This window comes from Sapajus apella, unplaced genomic scaffold, assembly GCF_009761245.1.
Source record: "Sapajus apella isolate SASKATOON/1434 unplaced genomic scaffold, GSC_monkey_1.0 scaffold17, whole genome shotgun sequence".
In the NCBI taxonomy this organism is placed as follows: Eukaryota; Metazoa; Chordata; class Mammalia; order Primates; family Cebidae; genus Sapajus; species Sapajus apella.
Genome location: NW_022436957.1, coordinates 31,044,507 through 31,062,697, shown reverse-complemented (window position 1 = coordinate 31,062,697; position 18,191 = coordinate 31,044,507). Strand labels below are relative to the sequence as shown.

At 36.9% G+C, this 18,191-nt stretch overlaps 1 long non-coding RNA gene across 1 annotated transcript; it reads right to left on the bottom strand.

Moving 5' to 3' along the window:
• Window positions 1–564: 564 nt before the first annotated feature.
• On the bottom strand, window positions 565–13,508 carry LOC116556565. The gene is made up of 3 exons (XR_004271074.1): window positions 13,427–13,508; window positions 10,123–10,127; window positions 565–578 (listed from the first exon to the last, which is right to left on the bottom strand). It is a non-coding gene; the product is annotated as an uncharacterized LOC116556565 (long non-coding RNA).
• Window positions 13,509–18,191: the final 4,683 nt, after the last annotated feature.

The following is an 18,191-nucleotide window of genomic DNA, read 5'->3' as shown; positions in this document are numbered from 1 at the left end:
TAATCATACCTCATCTGAATTTAAAATCAACTGAGAAGTAGACATAGAAATAAGGCAGATGGAAATAAAAATGTCCTGTTAATTATTTCTAAAGACGAAATGGACAGTGGCCTAGACCTCTGGACACAATGAGCCTACTGAATGCAAATTTTTCATGAATATTGAATGCATTCACTCAAACTGGCAAGTTGTAAATTTCTTGCTGGGATAGACAACTTACATATGCAGGAGGAAGAGAAAGTGTGAATCCTGGATTCAAGACTTTGAGAAAGAAAGAAAAGAGTGTGCTCGTCCGCTTCTCTTCTAGCTCTTCACCCAAATTCACTATCAGTTATGTTGGTTTTCTTCCTCTGGCAAATCATGAGTGAGGAGAGTGAGGAGGCAGATTGAAAGTGGGATTTTTTTTTTCCTTTATACTTTTTCCTTCTTGTGAATAAATAGGCTCCTCTACATAAACCTGATAGGGAGGATATAAGAATCTCCACCATTCTCTTCCCATCAGCCTCCCTTTATTGTCATTATCTTCTTTCCCTCAGTCCAATAAAATGATCAAGCCTTATTAAATAAAAATATCAAGACTCCTGTGCTCTCTTCACACCTACTCTTCTTATCCACCATTGAATTAACAAAGATTGATCACTTTAATATCTTTATCATTCAACAACAATCTAGTGTACATTTTTGCTGCCAGATATGCCCAGTCCCAGAGATGCTGGAATTAACAAACCACAGACTTTGTTCTAGCTGTTCAAAGGACATCTCTCCAACATGTTTTATTTATGCCTTTGTACTATTTAAACGTTAATATTTCCCTATTAAAATATTATTTTCTTTGTATATTGAGATTCTGTTTTGCCTCGTTGCTTGTACAGCATTACAAATAATTGTCTGTAGTCAGAATTTTACCTATACTTGCATTTTTTCTTCCTAAGTAACTCTTGGTCCAGGTGTTACTTGTGCCTTTCTGGAAATTATTTCAATTACTTTCTCTATGGGACTTTCTCCATAGGAGTAGTTTATTGTTTAAGGTCACATCAGATTCATTACTCTCCTTTTTTATTTTTCAGGTGCTTTGTAGCTCGAGGCCATTGTTCTTTGATTAACCTGTTGTCTTTTTTTGTGCCTGATTTGCTGATTAATGTGTCACACTGATCTCATTTCACTGTAGCCAGTCATCTTGCTGTATTTTGTTTACATGTTGTATATAAACTCTCACGTTGGTTTGGTCTGTCACCACAAATAGTTACTGAGGAAACTGTCATTGGTCCTCCTGTGACTCCACATCGGCCTGCTATCCTTGAACCTTTGCTCTGCTCCCTTTCACTTTGTTTTTCTAATCAACTCACTCCATCAAGTCTTCTGTTCTCACTCTAGTAAGACTTCCCTTGAGATGGCTTCCAACTTTGTCCAGTAGGCATGATACAATAGTGAGATTTGTATTCTAAGCTTACTCAACCCATCAGCAACATTTACCACTTGACCAAGTTGAAGCACTTTCTGCTCTTGATTTTCATGACTAGCCTTATTAATTTACTATCTCACTGGCTGCTGCTTCTCTGTCTCCACCACTGGCTCCTCTTCATCTTACCTCTGACTTTAAGGCCCACCACTTTCCTATGCATAGGTAATGTACTGTATACTTCCACATCGTGATGCTAATTGTACCTCCTTGTATCGTATGACAGGCCTGATATCCTGGGATGTAAAGTTTAAAGTCAGAAAGCTTGGGTTCTTTCATTCAGTCTCTGTGGGTCCTTAAGAAAATTACTTTACCTCACTGTAAACTCAGTTTCTTCAACTATAATGTTGACATGATAGTAGTATTCATTTTACAGGATATTTTTGAGGATTAAATGTGTAAATGAATATGTAATCCTTATAAAGTGCCCATTTCTCAGTGAGTGTTCTACAAGTGTTAGATATTACCATTATAATTTAAAGCTCTAGTTGGATATTATGCGATAGTGATATACTACAGCGCCCATTTTTCATCTTCAGTCACTGACAATTGATGTTTATAATTCTCTCAATGTCCTTCAGTGGGTTTTATCAGAATTACAAAAAAGAAAAAAAAAAGATGGTGCAAAACCATAGTATCTAAATTTTAGGTTCGTCTGAAATTGAATGCTAATTGCTGAAAGCTCAGATAAAATATTTATGTTTCGGAAAGTCACTTTTAAAAAAATTTCTAGTATTTTGTTTAAAAGAAAGCAGATAAGAAGAGCACCAGATATATACTTGTTTTCCTCCCTCAATTTTCATTTTGTTGCTTACTGTTCTTGCTGTTATATAACAGTAAATTGAAGTTATTTTAAGCTAATCAAAATGTTGATCTGTTGAATAATCTTATGAAAGTGAAGCAAAAACATGTAAATGAAATACCCCTTCAAAAACATGCCATTTATAAAAATAATGAGGGTGCAGATGGCATTTTTAAAATTAGATGTTTCAAGATAATAGCTTCTGGTAGTTTATGCATCATCTTCTATTTTCCTTGAATACCTTACCAACTTTATTATATTTAAAATTTGTCTTCAGTGACTGCATTAATTTCTTATGTTTATTATGTTCTCCTGCCAATCAAATGTATATAATTGTTATTAAATCAGAGAAAACTGCAGCAATTTAGAGAAAGAACATGGATAACAATTTTCATTGTACTTTGAAATTCATTTCTTTATCGAGACGTATCTCCTGAGTTTGCTATGAAATGTATTTATTACATATTAAAATGTATATTAATTTGTAAATAATTTGTTATAATTTAATGGTTTTTAATTATTTACCATATTTTATCAAACATTCTGTTTTTAAAAGTTATTGATATCTGAAATATTAATTAAAACTCAATCATTACCCTGAGGAAATTTACCAAAGTAACAGGAATTCTTGGTCAATATAGCTTTCATTGCATGATTTCTTGGCCCTGTGATTCTGAGATTAAGTTGAATAGTAAATATGCAAGGATAAACTTTCAATGAAAGACATGCTTTTTTTGTTGAATATCATCACTGCCACATCCAAATGATCTTTAACATTATCATTTTGTGACATTATTTTCTCTGTAATTCTTTCAATCTTTCTTACTTTAGACCAAAAAACTCCTCTGCAATTTCTGAAAATTGATTAAAAGATTATGTATATTTGTTAAGGGAATGTATTCAATACTGAAGTGTTAAGCTCAGTAATTCTAGTTGACATTCATGACTGTTCATATAGCTTTCAATTTACACTAGCAAGTCATTTCTTGATCTTAATCTACATCTTCCTCTCACCCTTAGGCAAGTCATCACTTGGCCTGAACTACTGCAGAAGTTTCATTAACTTCTTTCCTAATCCCCTTTCAATCAATTTACCATTAAAAAAGAACATAACTTCCATTCATGAAACCTTCTTCCTCAAATGGGCCCATTTAGTTTTTACCATGAACAATTTCCACTGGCCGCTCTGGTGAGCAGACAAAGCTTTCTCCTTCTCTATATTCGGCTAAACTTTGCTCACCCTTCATTTGCATGTGTTGTTCTCTTCCTCTGGAATCCTTAGTAGTCAGGTTCCCAGGCCTATGCTCTCATGGCCTCCTATAGTTTTCCATGGTGGAAGTTAGCACAGTGTAAATTTTAAAACTATTGTGACATTGGCAGTTTATTGTCAATTCCTCCCCCTTGATTAAAAGCTCTGTGGGGACAAGAACTGGACCTTTCATTTCAATGAAAGCCCTCGATATTTGCTGAATGAATAAATACTGTAAATGAAAATTTAAATATAAATGAAAGAAAAATATTATGTCCTTAAAGTATGTTTAGATGTTGGCCATGGAAACAAAATTATGTATTCCATATTAATCAGTTTCACCGTAGCTAGAAAGTTCAACTGAGGTGGAATCCACAGGTCTTAGAGGTTCATGAAAATCATTAGAGAAAGAGAGACAATGGAAAATGGGAGATGCTTTGAGAAGGCAAGTCAGTGGTAACTATTATATACTGTAAGAAGAAAAAACAAAACAGAGGTTAGTAAATATTTACATACCTGTTCAAATACAACTGAAGTTAAATATATATTGATTTCCTAAAGTTGAGTGTTTTTCTAAGGATTTGCTAAAAAAGAACAGAAAGTTTCACTAATAATATAAGGTTTGTTACAGTATTATAAGAGCTGTTGACTTATAACTTTGAAATCAAAATATATATTATTAGACACTATATTTATTTAAAAACTTGTCTTAAAAACCTGAATTTATGCTCTTAAAGCTGTCAGCTATATTTATTGTAAAATATTTAACAAGTGGTTAATAATTGATTGACTTAGTTCTTATGAATCTATTTACTTAAGAAGACTAGTATAGAGTATCTCCAAGTTAGGAACATAACATAAAGCATATTTCTTACTTAGGAGTATAATTTTCCAAATAAAATACCAAGACTCTAACAACAGATCAACTTTAAAACACAATGTGGAATGTCAGTTTATCATGATTTTTGTCAAAGCTGATTATGTTCCTCTCACTTAGGTTCTCATATTTGATATATTTGAATTCCAGACAAGGGGGATACATACAATACATAAAATACATTCACATAATTCCTATTTGTCTCAACCCCTTCATACCCAGCTGCTAATTACATCTTTATTTTGTACCAATGGATATTTTTTTTTTTTTTTTTTTTTGGGGGATGGAGTTTCGCTCTTGTTACCCAGGCTGGAGTGCAATGGCGCGATCTCGGCTCACCGCAACCTCCGCCTCCCGGGTTCAGGCAATTCTCCTGCCCCCGCCTCCTGAGTCGCTGGGATTACAGGCATGCACCACCATGCCCAGCTAATTTTTTGTGTTTTTAGTAGAGACGGGGTTTCGCCATTTTGACCAGGATGGTCTCGATCTCTTGACCTCGTGATCCACCCGCCTCGGCCTCCCAAAGTGCGGGGATTACAGGCTTGAGCCACCGCGCCCGGCCTCAATGGATATTCTTATAATCAAAAGTATGATAGCCATACTGGAAGATCCCTATAGAAGGTTAAAAGCTTCTGAAACTAAAATTAGCTTCTCATTTTTTTAAGGTTTATTTGGACACTGCCATTTCCATAAAGGCTTTGGTAGTTAAGTAGAAATACTGCATATCTCAACTACATATGGTATTTACATCTCTGAGTATAGATTAGTGTATATGATAAGGATGTTAGGCTGAAGTGGAGTGGAAAGATTAAGAAAGGAGAGGAAGAAGAAAAGGAGGGAATGTTTTACTTTTAAAAATGGAGGTTTTCTTGGCCAGGAGTGGTGGCTCATGCTTGTAATCCCAGAACTTTGGGAGGCTGAGGCAGGTGGATCATTTGAGGTCAGGAGTTTGAGACCAGCCTGGCCAACATGGTGAAACCCCATCTCTACTAAAAATACAAAAATTAGCCAGATGTGGTAATGCATGCCTGTAATCCCAGCTACTCGGGAGGCGGAGGCAGGAGACTCTCTTGAGCCTGGGAGGTGGAGGTTGTGGTGAGTTGAGATCGCACAACTGTGCTCCAGTCTAGGTGACAGAGTAAGACCCTGCATTTAAAAAAAATAAAATGGAGGTTATATCTATTTCAAACTACTTTTATATGGAGCTGGAAGGGGAAAATTGTCTCCTAAAAATAAGCATTTGTACAATCCATTTTGGGAGAAACAGAATCTTAAAAGTTTTTGCAATATGACATGTATGTACATTATTGAGAAGTAAATGTAAACTTTGTATAATAGTTATCACACTATAGTTCTTGCATAAGGCAGCTTGTGCTTTTCTGATTTTTTTTTTTTTTTTAGGTGACCTCTTGCTCTGTGGCCCATGCTAGAGTGTAATGGCAGGATCTCAGCTCACTGTAATCTCCACCTCAGCCTCCCAAGTAGCTGGGATTACAGGCACCTGCCATCATGCCCAGCTAATTTTTGTACTTTTGTAGAGACAAGGTTTCACCATGTTGGTCAGGCTGGTCTCAAACTCCTAACCTCAGGTGATCCACCTGCCTCTGCCTCTCAAAGTGCTGGGATTACAGGTGTGAGCCACCACGACTGGCCCTTTTCTGATGTTTTATGTGTTGATTGGCTGTTTTTACTAAACATTTGAAAAAATGTTGAGCTCCACACACAATGATCACATGCATAAGTCTTGCAGCTCTCACAGTTTTCCAGTGGTGGTTCATAACCTCTTTGCTTCAAGCAGTTGTCACTTTAGGCAGCATTTGTGTTAAAGAACCCTCTAAAAGCAAATTTTAGAATATTTACAGAAGAAAACTATAATATAATTATATTTTGTGTATCTAATAAAAATATAATTACATTTTGCTGCTTTCAAAGCTCTAAATTAGATTTTCAGGGCAGGGTTATGAAAAGCTAAGTAAGGGACAGCAAAAGTATGGTTGCAATTGCTTCTGCTTTGGCAGTTGGACGTGTTTTTTTCCTTGAGATGTTGTAAAAATTCAAATATTTAACTCACTAGATATTTGTACACATCTAAATTCACTGTCATCACATAGAAATCAAAGAAAAACAAACCTAAACTATAAATGCTGACTAGAACTGCAAAGATGTTCCTAAAATTGAAAAGGAAAACAGAAGATATGAATTGTAGAAACATAGTTTATTATATAAATAAAATAATTGATCTGTATCAAGGTTTCTCACATTCAGAACTGTTGATAAATGGGACCATATAATTTTTTGCTGTGGTGATCTGTACTGTGCATTGTAGGATATACAGAAGCATCCTTGGCAGCTACCCAGTACATGCCAGTAACACCCTCTCCCCCTGATTATGACAACCAAAATGTCACCAGTCATTGCCAAATATGTCATGAAGGAAGGCAAGATAAGTCCTCCTCACTCCATGTAGATCACTGATCCAGCTAAAAACTTATCAATTTGTGCACATGCAGGTGTATTTATGGGGTATGTTTTCAGAAGTATGACTGCTGGATCAGTTGGCAGTTTTGGTAAATATTGCCAGAATACCTTACATAAAATGTACCACACCATTTTTGGGAGGCCAGGGCAGGTGGATCGCCTGAGGTCAGGAGATTGAGACCAGTCTGATGAACATGGTGAAGCCCCATCTCTACTAAAAATACAAAAATTAGTCGGGTGTGGTGGCGGGTGCCTTAATCCCAGCTATTCTGGAGGCTGAGGCAGGAGAATCAGTTGAATCAGAGAGGCAGAGGTTGCAGTGAGCCAAAATCATGCCACTGCATTCCAGCCTGGGAGACAGAGTGAGACTGCGTCTCAAAAAAATAAAAGCACCATTTTACACTGCCACTAGCAACATAGGATACTACTTAATGTTTCATAGCCTCACAGAAAGGAAAATGATCAAACTTTGAATTTTTATCTATCTCATAGGTGAGGGAAATTGGGAAAATGTTTCTGTGCTGCTTTAGTCATATTTTCAACTTGTTTTAATTTTTTGTATTATTCTCTTAGGCTCTCTACTCTCTTCTCCTTTTTTTTCAGTCTCTTCAGACCTAAAACTGTCTACCTTCCCTTCAACCTCCTCCTGCTTCATCAGGCTTATAGTAAGAGCTCTAAAATGAGCTCTGCTGGAATTTGTTGTTTGTTTATGTACTTCCAGATAATGTAAAATACGTAGTATTCTCTACCTTTTTGTTATGATGAAGGTATGGGTTATTTTCGGTTATATGTGTTATCTTTATTGATCTGGATGACTTTTCATAGGATTTGCAGAGACTAAGATTTAGGCAGCCACCACTATCTTAGGAAAACCCAGAACACATCTTTATGATAGAGGCAGGCGGCAGACAAATCTTAGGCAGACAGGATTGGGTTCCTGGGTGAAACTCCACCTTCAAACCAGAAACAGCTTGATGCCTGAAAACTGGGTTGTTGGTACCAGATGAAGCCTGTGACCCAGAGTGAAAATTTCTATTCCTGTTTAGTCGCTCTTTCCTTACTTGTTCTTTCTGAATATTTGTTTAAATTCAATTTAAACAATTGAATATTGCCTTTTCTAGTGCTACTTATGGCACATACCACCCCAGTTCTGGGCCTATAAAAGCCCCACACTCAGCCACACTTGATGGGGGAGCTACCTAGCTTCAGGTAGAGGGCTGCCCCCTTCGGTTCACCTCTCCACTGAAAACTGTTCTGTCACACAATGAAACGCTCTGCTCCACTCACCCTCTGGTTGTCAGCGTAACCCCATTCTTTTTGGATGCAGGACAAGAACTTGGGACCTGCCAAACATGGGTACAAAAAGGCTATAACACTGTAGCCCTTCACCCTCCTCTGGTGCAGGGTCACCACCCCACACAGTGGGAAGCAGCAGCATGCCACCCAGGAGCTGTAGGCCTAGTGGGGCAACAGGGCTGAATGAGCCCTTAACACACCCCCATCCACCGAGCTACAGACAGCAGGAATAACACCCACTTTGTGGCTCCAAGGTTGCTGGCATCTCCAAGTTTTTCAGGCACCACCATGTTCCCCTTGTCCAGATACTGGTGCCCAAGACAGAAGCAGGTAGTGGCAACCCTCGCCCAGCACAGGTTGAGCGCGGATCCCATGGCAAGTGCAAGATTCAGGCAGGAGTGCAAGCAAAGCAAAGCCCGCCTGGCTGAGTAGGCAGAGTATCTCCTTCGGTGAGACTGGAGCTCCGCAAGGCCTAAGCAGAAGCATCACAGGCCAAGGAGGTCTCCAGCTGTCAAAGCGGCACCAAAAATATCCTGTATCATTTCCTTATGTTTTTATAATTTCTAGTGTTATCTTATTCAATTTAAATTACTATTTGGCATTGACCACTTAATTCAATGAATTTTAAGTTAAAAAAAAAATACATGAATTTGGTTTCCCCTTGTTGTCGTTCCAAATTATTTATTCACGTTTCACAATTTTTTTTTTTTTTTTTGAGACGGAGTTTTACTCTGTCACCCAGGCTGGAGTACATTGGCGTCATTTTGGCTCACTGCAACCTCTGCCTCTCAGATTCAAGCAGTTCTCCTGCCTCAGCCTCCTGAGTATCTGGGATTATAGGCACTCACCAAAACACCTGGCTAATTTTTTTGTTTGTTTGTTTTTAGTAGAGAGGGGTTTCACCATTTTAGCCAGGCCGGTCTTGAACTCCTGACCTTGTGATCCACCCACCTTAGGCTCCCAATGTGCTGGGATTACAGGAGTGAGCCACCACGCCCAGCTCCATTCACAATTTTTAAGAAGTTAAATTCACAATTTTTAAGAAACTTTGCTTTTGCTACAAAAATAATGCAGATTAGTAGGCACAGCAACTGCTAACTTTGTCAACAGGATGAAAACCTGCAATTAATGACATTAGATATTTGTTTTTAATTTGTAGAGAACAAAGAGTATATGTGTCAACCTCTTGCATTTTACACTAATTAGGTTGGCTGAATAATCATTATGAGCTAAGCTACTTTTCAGAGTTCTGTAGCAGAAATTAGAATCAACTATTTCTAATAGGGGATATGGTTTCTATTAGGATTTCTTAGAGAAGGATGGGTGCTGGTTCTGAACTGAAGGAATAGAATCTGAGCAGCCTTTTTTGCCTTCATACAAATAATTTTTTCTAATTAAGTTAAATATCATGTATTTCAATATTGTTTAAGCTTAATTAAAATCAAAATTTAAATCTCTTTATAAATGATTCTCTTAATTTTAATACATTTCTTTTATAGATCACTTATGTTGATGAAAAGAGTCAAACTCTAAAATATTAGAAGAGATTTATTCTGAGCCAAATATGAGTGAGCATGACTCATGACACAGCCCTCAGAAGGTCCTGAGAACATGTGCCCAAGGTGGTTGGGGCACAGCTTGGTTTTAGATATTTTAAGGAGGCACGATAAATCAATCAAATACTTTTAAGAAATGTATTGGTTTGGTTCAGAAATGTGGGACAACTCAAAGCAGGAGCTTCCAGGGCATAAGTAAATTTTAACATTTTCTAGTTGAAAATTGAGTTTATCTGAAGACCTGAGATCAACAGAAAGGAAATGTTCAAGTTAAGATAAAATATTGTGGAGACCAAGTTTTATTGTGCAGGGGAGTCTCTCAGATAGCAGACTTCAGAGAGAGCAGATTGTAAAATGTTTCTTATTGGACCTTAAAGAGTGCCTGGCTCTTAGTTGATTATCTACTGGATCTAGAAAGGAAAAAAGGAAAACAAAAGGAAAAAGGGATTCTCTATAGAATGTGAATCTTTTTCATAAAGGATGGATTTGCAGGGCTGTTTCAAGATAAGGCAGAGAAACATGTTTTGTGGTAAAATATTTTGATTTTCTTCCTTGTTATGCCTGAGTCAGACTGGAAAATAAGTCAAAATATACAGGGCAAAATAAGACCCATCTGATAAAAATTTATGGTTTATAAGACATGATTCCCTGGACCCCTTAGGTAGGAATTTGGGCAAGATTAAAAAAAAAAAAATCAAGGCCAGTCAGGGTGGCTTACACCTGTAATCCCAGCACTTTGGGGATCCAAGGGGGGCGGATCACCTGAGGTCAGGAGTTATAGACCAGCCTGGCTAACATGGTGAAACCCCATTTCTACTAAAAGTATAAAAAATTAGCCAGACATGGTGGCACGCGCCTGTAATCCCAGCTACTCGGGAGGCTGAGGCAGGAGAATAGCTTGAACCCGGGAGGTGGAGGTTGTGGTGAGCTGAGAATGTGCCCCTGCACTCCAGCCTGGGCAACAAGAGTGAAATTCCGTCTCAAAAAAAAAAAAAAAAATCAGAGCTTAGTCCTCATTTACTACATAATTGTACTTTATAATAAATATTTGTTAGTTTCTATTTTTAAATTTTTGACTATTTTGAATTGTAAGGAATTCTACATAGTAAGAATTTTCTTCTTATTTTAATATATATTTGTTATTGGGAACCATTTCAGATGGTCCCCAGTGATTTCTAACTACTGTTATTCACAGCCTGTTGAAATCCTTTCCCTTAATGTGGACTGGAGCTACTGGCATGCTTTTAACAATACAATATGGCTATGGTGAAGGGATGTCACTTCTGTAGTTAGCTTACAAGATTGTAACTTTCTGTCTTGCTAGCAAACTCTCTGTATTGCCTTCCCAGATCTCACACTTTGATAAATCAGGCTGCCAAGTCACAGAGAGTCATGTAGCAAAGAAATGATGGTGATTCCAGCTAAGGCCCGCTAGGAATCCATGCCCTCAGCTCAGCAGGCCCTAAGAAACTCAATTTTTCTGACAATTATATAAATTTGCAAGTGGATCCTTTTCCAGCTGAGCCTTTGGAGGAGACCTTCATCCTATACCAACAACTTGATTTCAAGGTTGTGAGAGACACTGAACCAGAGGACTCAGATAAGCCATTTCAGTATTCCTCATCCACAGAAAATATGAGATAATAAACATATGTTTTCTGACATTAAGTTTTTGGATTGTTAGTTACACAATAATAGATAACTAATACAATGATCATTCATTCTTTCATTTATCTTTCAGCAAAAATATATTGATTACTACTATATATAAGGAACTGTGCTAGATATTATAAACAAAAAGCTAAATAAGATACATCTTCTCCCTTCCTCTCAATTCCCATGCATAAAGTCAAACATATAATTGATGTTCAATTATTACATATTTTAACTTAATTTTCCTCCAAATTCGTAAAAATACGAACTACAAAATGAAACTCAATTTGAATGTGAAATTATGAAGTCTAATTTGAAGTCCTCTGTGGTTTTAAACGTGGTTAAAACATTTTTATGTCATAGGTGAAATAATATTAGTCTTCAACATGATATTTGCATCAAAGGAAACACTGAGGTAAATTTGAGGTTCCCCAATTTTTATTGAAAAAAATTACACTTTAAATAATTTTTTCTTTTGTCTCTTTCTGTATTAGAATTAATTTAGTTCTTTGCTCTGATAAATATTTTAGACTAGATTATTTCTAGCTATTATGTTGTGGGATATAGTCTGTTGAGAAAAAGAAATATCGCAAAAGGTTAGAAGTTAAGATGTCTTCTTTACAAAAAAAGACATACATGAGGCCAACAAACATATGAAAAAATGCTCATCATCACTGGTCATTAGAGAAATGCAAATCAAAACCACATTGAGATGCCATCTCACGCCAGTTCGAATGGCAATCATTAAAAAATCTAGAGACAACAGATGCTGGAGAGGATGCGGAGAAATAGGAACACTTTTACACTGTTGGTGGGAATGTAAATTATTTCAACCATTGTGGAAGACAGTGTGGCGATTTCTCAAGGACATAGAAATAGAAATTCCATTTGACCCAGCAATCCCATTACTGGGTATATATCCAAAGGATTATAAATCATTCTACTATAAGGACACATGCACACGAATGTTCATTGCAGCACTGTTTACAATAGCAAAGATCTGGAACCAACCCAAATGCCCATCGATGATAGACTGGACAGGGAAAATGTGGCACATATACACCATGGAATATTATGCAACCATCAAAAACAATGAGTTCATGTCCTTTGTAGGGACATGGATGAACCTGGAGGCCATCATTCTCAGCAAACTGACACAAGAGCAGAAAATCAAACACCGCATGTTCTCACTCATAGGCAGGTGTTGAACAATGAGAACGCATGGACACAGGGAGGGGAGCACTACACACTGGGGTCAGTTGGGGGGAAATAGGGGAGGAACGGTGGGGGGTGGGGAGTTGAGGAGAGATAGCATGGGGAGAAATGCCAGATGTAGGTGAAGGGGAGGAAGGCAGCAAATCACACTGCCATGTGTGTACCTATGCAACTATCTTGCATGTTCTTCAAATGTACCCCAAAACCTAAAATGCAATATAAAAAAAGAAAAAAAAATACCACCCATCTTGGACCTCTGGAAAAGCCCTCTGATAGAATACCTCCTTCAGCCCCCTACATTAGCAATGGATGCATTAATTCCATCATTTGATTTATGTAAAGCATTCATTATATTTCACAATGAGAAAAAAATATTCCCAGAATCATGCCTTCATCAATAAATCTGCTACGTGTGAAGAATATAAATAAATACTAAAAAGGGGCCACCATGAACTCTCTCTTGTGAAGTTTGCCAAGAAGAAATGGGTACAACTATGATTAAAAATAAAAATCATTTTCAAGCTTCCAAGGTGTTAACCAACAAAATATGCTTAAAAAAAGAAGAATGAGAGTGGCAAGGAGGTTGACTGATGAACAAGTATTTCTCTGCAAAGCTAATGAAGGCAATGTTTACATCCTGCACTTATTTATTTATGCTTCTCTTCCCTGAGCCCTCCATGCGCCATGGGAGTCAGTATGCATTAATGGCACTGAAAACCAGAGAGCCTTCCAACTGCAAGTTACAGTAGTCACTGTGTCAGTGGAAACAATGAATCACAGACATTCAACCTGGGATGAGTTGTGGCAGCACCTTACATGTGTCACCAATGTGTCGTGTGACATGGCTGTTGCCATGGTGAGGCACCATGTTCAGGAAATATGTTAAGTCTCATAGAAGGCACCCAGCCATCCCTCAAGATACCTATGCCCAGTAACATTGTGAATGGCTTCCTCTCTGAGAATCTTGTTGAAAGGAGGGGTTAAGGAAAGTCACTTGGAGAAAGCTGAAAGAAAATGAAATACACCATCCCCAATATTGTGTGTGGAGGCTCTGGCACATTGAGAATAGCAGTATCTTTAACTCAAAATTAGCTTGAACAGTTTCAATACAATAAAAGCAGACTATCCCCCCCAAAAAAAAGAAGATGTCTTTAAGTAACTCTCTTCTCCCCCAAGAATACTACGGTATAATGACAGAGAGAGAGAGAGAGAATTATTTATTTTGTAGAATCTTAAAAAGTAGTAGCCTCAGGTTATACTGTAAAAAAAGTGATATTGCTTGATGCTACTGTCAGATACAGTGCAAAAAGATAAATATATCTAAATCTCTTTATTGCTGCTGCATACATTACCCTCATACCACTCAACACCATAATATTTTACACCACTTTGTAAGATATAGGTGTCTCTTATTTGAATCTTTGAGAATAGCAATCTTTTAATGTTTGTCCTCAGGGAGGTTTCATCCAGTCTCTCTATATTTATTTTTTGGCCAAGTAACTTTTAGCAGTTGCAGACACTATATAATAAGTAACATCTGAAATAAAGTTTTATTTGTATTTTAATGCAGCATATTGGTCAAAAACCACTACAATATCAAATATGTACATGAAAGTACAAAATACAGTCTGTCACATAGTAATTAAGTAAAAAACTTGTTCTTCGTGCTTTCAATTATGACTATAAATTGACTATTAATATAAAGTATTTACAAATGTGGTTATGATTGCATTTTAAAGGGCCATGGATATGTGTGCACAATTACTAAATTATACCTAGGTAACATTTACAGAGCAGTAAGAAATAAAACTTTAAGAACAGTTATAAGCATTAACATCGTCCCATTTAATCTTTTCTTTGGTCTTCATAATACTCTATTTTTAGTATTTGTTTACATTTAGTCTTTTATTGTGTTAATTTAATGATATAAAAAACCAAAAACAACTAGAAGGAAAGGAGATAATATTGGTGAATATAGGAAAAGCCAACGCAAATTTATACTCAGTCAAATTTTTGTGGACTTCGATCTTGGCAAGCATATTGAGATGAATTAAGGTTATTTGTGTGCGTGAAATTCATAATTTTCTGAGTTTTGCATGATGTGATTGAAACCGTCTTTGCAAATATGATAACTGAAGAAATCAGGACAGTGAAAAAGATGAGACCTAACTGACTTCATCTTCTAACTTCTAAGCTTTCCTTGTTTATTCCTGGGCGTAGGCCAAACTAGCCTTGGGAAGGAATTTAGTTTATAATGTAAACTCTGAAACAAAATTGATAATAGCTCTTTCCTGTAAAAACCCCCTTCTTGGCTTTTGTATGACTAACAAATTAGCTGCAAGATAAAAATTATGTTTTAGGAGCCATGAAGCCTCTGGCTGCAAGTCTGAACCTCCCCAAGTTGCTCCTGGGAATAATATCACTGTTGCAAAACCTAAGATCAGTGCTTGAGATGTTTTGCAGATCCTGAGTTCCAAAGGAACAGATGACACCACCCAGACTGGTAATCTGGCTCAACCAGTTCTGCAATCCTACCCAGTAAGAGAAGTCAGCAAGAACTCACTTTGAACCCCTATAATTTCATCTCCAATCTGACTAATCAGCACTCCCCACTTCCCAGGCCCATACCCACCAAATTATCCTTAAAAACTCTAATCCCTAAGTTTTCTAGGAGACTGATTTGAGTAATAAAATTCTGGTCTCCCATACAGCTGGCTCTGTGTGAATTACCTTCTCCATTGCAGTTCCCTGTGTTGATAAATCGGTTCTGTCTAGGCAGCAGGCAAGGTGAACATGTTGGGTGGTTCCAGCTGCTGTATTTTAACATTTCTATTTTATGCATATATTAACCTATTTACCTCTGCCTTCCTTGTTTCAAATGCATTTGATTTGGTTCACGGGAAGAGAAACAAACAACACATGGAAATATAAAAGTAATAGTTTAAAATTATGAAAAAAAAATAATTGTAACAAAAGCTTAACATAAAGTATTTATATTTGACTATTCTTGGCTAACAATGCATAAAAGAAAATACTGTGTATTAGATATTCTCAAGGTTTGGTAAAAGAAAATGTTACCATGGCTTCAAAACAAATGTATCCTTTTGATAAATTCTAGATCCATTTTTTTCTGTTTTAAACATTTTGAGGTGCATTGTACTGTGCAATAACTTCCAAAGCTCTAAAGTGATGTGTTTCTTCTTAAATAAAAAATAGAGCCATATCATCCCATTGCCTACTATTATGTCTTAAGTTGTTAGGGGTAGAAGGTATTCGAGTTACCAGCCGAGAATCCCTACAGGTACCAGTTACAGTGTGTTTAGGAAGTTGAATGCATGCCCATCTGAGGCTTTCTTCCCTTTACCAGTGGAATACCTGCAGAAGGTCATAATCCACCATTTTGTCTCTTAATGCACTTACCCACACTCACTTGCCCAATACCTGAGATTTTATTGCAAGCCAATTTCCAATCTCAAATGTTTTTATCTGTTTGGGGAGTTGCCTCTTTCTGGAGCCTGCTTTCAAATAACACTTTAGTGTGACAGCTGTGGACCATCAGGAGATTGTCCCTCCTTGGCACTGGCTGCCAAATTACCATTTTTAGAGAAGAAATGTGATAACTGCTGAACTATCACCTGATGATATCCTGACATTTCTAGTGGGTGGGGGTGGGAGGAGAGCCCTCTCCCTTTCCACTCACACCTGTCTAACTAGCTGTAACAAACTCACTGAAGATATTTTGATGGGCTCTAGAGGTCATATAGTATTAATCAGTCTGATAATTATTCTAGAACAGGGGTTGGGAAACTTTCTGTAAAGAGCCAAATAGACATTTTTTAGAGTCATATATTTTTTGTCATAACTACTCAACTCTTCCATGGTAACATGAAAGCAGGCTTAAATTATTTATAGGTGATTAGACATGGTTGTGTTTCTATGAAATTTTATTTACAAAAACATGTGAAGTGCCAGATTTGACCACAGCCCGTAGTTTTCTGACCATTGCTTTGTAAATTTTAAAAAGTTTGAGAAATAATACATATCATTTATCTTAGGGGATAGTCTGAACTACAAATTATCTTAACATTCCTTGAAAATTTTTATCTACTCAACAGTGATCCACAGTAATTTCTAAACTGAAACACTAATAAAAAATAAGTGCAAAAATGGAAGGGAATGGATAAACACACTCAGATGTATTTATACAATTGAGTACCACTCTCCAATAAAAATAAACTAGTGATATGTAAATCAATATGGATGAATCTTATTTTGTGCTGAGTGAAAATATAGACACAAAAGAATACATACTATATGATTACATTTATATAAAGTTCTAGAAAAGGCCAAACTAACCCATGGTATTAGATATAGGAAGAAAAGGCACCTCATGAGTAGAGTGATTGACTGGGATGTAGCATGACAAATTTCTTTTCAGTGGATGTAAAACCCACCTCAGTTTTAAGACAGAAAGACAGAAAGAAAAGAAAGAGAAGAAAGAAAGAAAGGAAGAAAGAAAAAAAGAGAGAATGAGAGAGAGTGAGGAAGGGAGGAAGGAAGGAAGGAAGAAGGAAGGAAGGAAGGAAGGAAGGACAGAAGGAAGGAAGGAGAAAGAAGAAAGAGGTAGCTAAGGAAAGCACTTATTTGCCAAAGCCATCCTAATAATAACAAAAATGTTACTCTTGTTATAATTAACAAGTAATGTAATGCTTGTTATGATTAATAAGTAACATTATGATTAATGTAACCTGGGATTGATGTCAAACTCATAACTTGATTCTCTGATACACAAATTATATCATTCATTGTATTTCAGAAATTAGAGTTTTCATTTACTTAAAACTTGGCTTATTCTGCTTTTGTGTAGTGGAACATATATCAGAAAGCAACCTAACATATCTAGAGAATTGCTGTGTGTCAACATTGTATAGCGTGCTTTACATATGTTACTTTATCTTATAGTAAATCTGTGATATAAAAAATGTGAGTCAATGGAAACTTTGAGGAATTATGTGGCTTGTCCAAGGGTGCATAGATATATAAAGTGGCAAATCTATTCAATCCAGATGTGTCTAACTTCAAATTCTCGTTCCTCACAGACTTTCCCTCCTTCCATAACCACCAAATTTACCTTTTGACTTAAAAAATGTTTTGCCCTCTTGTATACTGGGCTATACTTTTTAGTAAATTTGAGTGATGTTAATAGTGTGTCTGTGGTCATTGATGATTATAATCTAATTTAAAAAGTAGAAGTTCCTCAAGCAATGTTTAAGGCTTTGCAGCTGTTCAGAAAAACATACATTTTCTTTTTTTTTTTTTTTTTTTTTGAGACGGAGTTTCGCTCTTGTTACCCAGGCTGGAGTGCAATGGCCCGATCTCGGCTCACCGCAACCTCCGCCTCCCGGGTTCAGGCAATTCTCCTGCCTCAGCCTCCTGAGTAGCTGGGATTACAGGCACGTACCACCATGCCCAGCTAATTTTTTGTATTTTTAGTAGAGACGGAGTTTCACCATGTTGACCAGGATGGTCTCGATCTCTTGACCTCGTGATCCACCCGCCTCGGCCTCCCAAAGTGCTGGGATTACAGGCTTGAGCCACCACGCCCG